General features: G+C 48.1%; 1 protein-coding gene across 1 annotated transcript in view; it reads right to left on the reverse strand.

Moving 5' to 3' along the window:
• The window catches only part of LOC308172884 (chloride channel protein 2-like), a gene marked incomplete at both ends in the record, with an annotated part of 96,777 nt that overhangs the window by 54,260 nt on the left and 37,517 nt on the right, over nucleotides 1–5,000 (reverse strand). The gene's annotated exons all lie outside the window — the stretch shown is intronic.

Raw genomic sequence — 5,000 nt, forward strand, 5'->3', positions numbered from 1 at the left:
AGGCGGGGCGCGTTAGGATCTATGAATATACCCGTCAAGAGGGCCAAGGGCCAGAGAGGGAAGGAGAGAGAGAGAGGAAGGAGAGAGAGAGGGAGGAAGGAGAGAGAGGGAGGAAGGAGAGAGAGAGGGAGGAAGGAGAGAGAGGGAGGAAGGAGAGAGAGAGGGTGAATCATGAGATATGAATTACTGGTCACTGTCATCTCATTTACCCTTTGACATAAAGACAGTTGCAGAGGGTTAGAATGTGTGTGTGTGTGTGTGTGTGTGTGTGTGTGTGTGTGTGTGTGTGTGTGTGTGTGTGTGTGTGTGTGTGCGTGCGTGCGTGCGTGTGATAGTCCTACATGATTGGGGACTGAAGATATATCAGAAGCAGGAGTGACTGACAGCACCCAGAGGCCCGTCTGTCTGTCCCTCTGTCTGTCCCTCTGTCTGTCTGTCCCTCTGTCTGTCCCTCTGTCTGTCCCTCTGTCTGTCCCCCTGTCTGTCCCTCTGTCTGTCCCTCTGTCTGTGTCTCTGTCTGTGTCTCTGTCTGTCCCTCTGTCTGTCTGTCCCTCTGTCTGTCCCTCTGTCTGTCTCTCTGTCTGTCTCTCTGTCTGTCCCTCTGTCTGTCTCTCTGCCTGTCCCTCTGTCTGTCCCCCTGTCTGTCCCTCTGTCCGGCTCTCTGTCTGTCCCTCTGTCTGTCCCTCTGTCTGTCCCCCTGTCTGTCCCTCTGTCTGTCCCCCTGTCTGTCCCTCTGTCTGTCCCCCTGTCTGTCCCTCTGTCTGTCCCCCTGTCTGTCCCTCTGTCTGTCCCTCTGTCTGTCTCTCTGTCTGTCCCTCTGTCTGTCCCTCTGTCTGTCCCCCTGTCTGTCCCTCTGTCTGTCCCTCTGTCTGTCCCTCTGTCTGTCCCTCTGTCTGTCCCTCTGTCTGTCCCCCTGTCTGTCCCCCTGTCTGTCCCTCTGTCTGTCCCTCTGTCTGTCTCTCTGTCTGTCCCTCTGTCTGTCCCTCTGTCTGTCCCCCTGTCTGTCCCTCTGTCTGTCCCTCTGTCTGTCCCTCTGTCTCTCTGTCTGTCCCTCTGTCTGTCCCCCTGTCTGTCCCTCTGTCTGTCCCTCTGTCTGTCTGTCCCTCTGTCTGTCCCTCTGTCTGTCCCTCTGTCTGTCTGTCCCTCTGTCTGTCCCCCTGTCTGTCCCTCTGTCTGTCTCTCTGTCTGTCCCTCTGTCTGTCCCTCTGTCTGTCCCTCTGTCTGTCCCTCTGTCTGTCCCTCTGTCTGTCCCCCTGTCTGTCCCCCTGTCTGTCCCCCTGTCTGTCCCCCTGTCTGTCCCTCTGTCTGTCCCTCTGTCTGTCCCTCCTCCCCACTGAGTCCAGGCAGACTGGAGGGCTCTGGGTGACCCCCTACTCCTCATAGCATGGTCCCCCCCCCCCCCCCCCCTGTGAAATGTCTGCCCCGCTCTGCAGCCTCAGAGTGGAAGTGAGAGAGATGCACAGACAAACGGATGCTATTTAGGGGAGGGGGGGGGGGGTGGAGAGGGGATTTGGACCGCAATCCATGGCACGACCGACGCGTGTGGCGAGATGGTGATTTCACGTTGCTTAAGCGCTAAATAGATATACTGTACATAGTATATGGACCTACAGTAAATACAAATATGAGATTAAACATTCAAACACGCCCCTCGGGAATATCAACAATTCAGCCAAAGTTTTCTTAACTTTTGATTGGATGGGCAACAACGCACGTTTGGGTTGCAAAGCAAAGCTTGCAAAGTACAAACCTGTTTATTGTGTGAATGGTCACAGACACGCACACGCCCCCACACTTTCAATATTGTAAAAACCTAAAATGGACAGCATCAAATCAGAAGACTTGTTGTTATTACATTTTCCTAATGACTGTGACTTTGCAAGATGCAAATATAAATGACTGTAACACTGTATAATTCAAATGTGTGTGTGTGTGTGTGTGTGTGTGTGTGTGTGTGTGTCCTGACTGACACAAACTCCTTTTCCACCTGACCGCCCTGTTGACCAAAGCACTTGTGTTCCTCGTGACCGTAACCAAAGCTCTGCGGTTGGGATTTCACCCCCGTATCCCTGGTAACACAACACCGGCGTAACACTGGCCTAACTCGTCTATATCAGCTCCACTCTTCCTCTCTCGTCTTTTCTCTCATTCGCTACCAACTGCTCCTCTTCTCATTCTCCTATGGCTCTCTTTCTGTTACCTTTCAATGTGCTCTGGTCTGGTGGTAGAGTAGCACAACACTGACCCCTGCTGGTGGACTTACGCCATAGCAGGACAGGGATATACATAGCAGAGACTATTACAGTTAAGTTACCTTAAGTTGAGTTAACACAGAGAGAAAAATACCAATAATACCAAACTTTAGACATGTTCCACTGATGGCGAGATCTTGTACTGCTGGTCCAAGAAAGACACACGATAGCGAGTGAGTGAGTGAGTGAGTGAGTGAGTGAGTGAGTGAGTGAGTGAGTGATAGATAGATAGACTTTATTTGTCATTGTTACAGTACAGGTACCAAACAACGAAATTTAGGAGGGGAGGCTCCCCTGGTGTTTAAGAAAGGAAAAAGAAACACATTTTGGAAAAAGCATAGATGCATAAAATCACAAGAAGATAAGGAGCTGGTTTACATCAATAGAGGCTATGTACACAATCCACTGTACTATACTGCACAGATAGTCAACTAGGGTTGTCATATTGCACAAGAAAGTATTTTTTCACATTTTTTTAAAGTGTCACAGTTTGCAGGCTTGAAAATGTACATGTTTGTGCCTCAGCACTAGCTGCCATTACAATCCGTCCGGACTTGTCCTGGGCCCAGAACTTAGGCCTTTTCTGTGTTCAGGGCCTTGACGGCCCTGTGGTAGAAGCTGTCCTTCAGTCTGTTTGTCCTAGCGGCCGGGGTCCTGTACCTCCTGTTCGAGGGCAGCTTGACAAAGTGTTCGTGCCCAGGGTGGGTCGGGTCCTTGGAGATCTTGGAGGCCCTCCTGAGACAGCGTGTTTCGTACAGCTCCTTCAGAGAGGGGAGGGTGGCGCCGGTGATCCCCTGTGCTGTTCTCACGACTCTCTGTAGATCGTTGTTGTTGTTGTTGTTGTTGTAACTGAGTGAGTGAGTGAGTGAGTGAGTGAGTGAGTGAGTGAGTGAGTGAGTGAGTGAGTGAGTGAGTGAGTGAGTGAGTGAGTGAGTGAGTGTTTTCTATATAAAGTATTGGCTACAAGATGAAACAACTGCTTTCACAGGTAATACAATGATAATACAACAACATGACTTACTAACGTACAATGTTGTATGTTCTGCTATCGTCTGTGTTCAGATGAAGTTCATTTTGGTGGGATTTCTTCTTTTTAGCGATCATCATTTCTTACACATTCACGTCGCTTAACATGTTGTCTCTTGACCAGTAGTTACACCACCAGCCACTCCGTTTGCCATAGCAACCGAGAGTGCTAACTGTAGCATAGCTTCGGTTAGCAGTTTTATTATTATAAATCTAGCCCTACAGCATTGTCTGAATTAAACCTATTAAAACAACTATCCAAAAACAAAGAATAACCTTACTGTATACTTTTAGGTATAGACTATGGGCGTAAAGAAATTGTAAAAGTTGTTTGGGGGTTTATGCTCTATTGTATTGGATCAGACTACTGTAAGCCTTCATTTTGTTTGTTTTATGCCTTTTTGCCTTATGTTTTTTTTGTATGTGTGTGTGTGTGTGTGTGTGCCTTTTTTCTGTTTCTCTGTGCTGTTGTTGCTGTTATTTTGTGATGCGGGTATCAATGTTTGTCTGACTTCTGTTTTGTTGTTGCTGTGCTTCATGTTCTATTTTTAAAAAATCAATAAACATATTGATAAAAAAAACAATATGTATTTTCTAGTTTTCCAGTTTAGACCAAGAAACCATTATCTAATAAGTTCTACATAATCACAGACAGTATTGTTGTTGTAACTGCTGTTGTCATTATTGTCCTGCAGACTAGATTGCCACACTGGTGGTGTGTGTATTTGCCTGCTTGTATAATGCTACAGCATAAGCAGAGGCATATCCCCCCCCCCCACACACACACACACCCCCACACTCCCCCCACACACACCCCCCCACACACACACCTCCCCACACACACCCCCACACTCCCCCCCCCACACCCCCCCCACACACACACACACCCCCCCCCCACACACCCACACACACACACACACACACACACACCCCACCCCCCCCCAAAGGGCCTCAGGCTGGATTTCATTTACCACCAGGTGATGAATGAGAGAAAGAGAAGGAGAGAGAGACCAGCGAGGGAGCGATAACAATAACAAAAGTGGAGATTGTGCCGAGCTCGGCAGAAGTGTCATTTATCCCGCACAAGTGGAGTGTGTGTGACACTAACACACAGTGACGGAATAAACCTGTGTATCCTACTGCAGCGAATGTCATAGCAGAGAGCAGTCATGTGTGTGTGGATATCTCTTTTCTTCCCCCATCGCTATTCAGAGGAAAAAGAGAGTGTCTCCATGCGGTCGTCTACACACATATCTGTTGCCACTGTAACTGAGGGAGAATTCAATTAATTTCAGCTGCATTCAGCCAGGTCACATGACCAAACTAAAGAGGGGTGAGAGGTTAGCTACACCTAGCTACAGCTGACTCATCGGTTTAGAGCAAGAAAAGAGAAAACTAATCAGTGAGATGGGAGATATAAGGCATGCACACACTCACACACACACACACACACACACACACACACACACACAAACATACAAGAAAGAGAGGAAATTGTCCGAAAGCGTCACGCACACACAATCACAGACCCACACACACGTTTTAGAGGAGCATCTGCTGAACCGAGCAGGGGACTATAATGTTCCATTACCACATACTAAACAGCAGAGGGCGCTCCTCTCACGTAGAATGGGCTTTGATTGGAGACGGAAGGTCACATAGTAGGCTGTGAAACTCTATTTTTATTTAATTTTTTTTACATATAATTGAATATACATTGCT

Source organism: Nansenia antarctica, assembly GCF_963989245.1.
Source record: "Nansenia antarctica genome assembly, chromosome: 17".
NCBI classification, from domain to species: Eukaryota; Metazoa; Chordata; class Actinopteri; order Argentiniformes; family Microstomatidae; genus Nansenia; species Nansenia antarctica.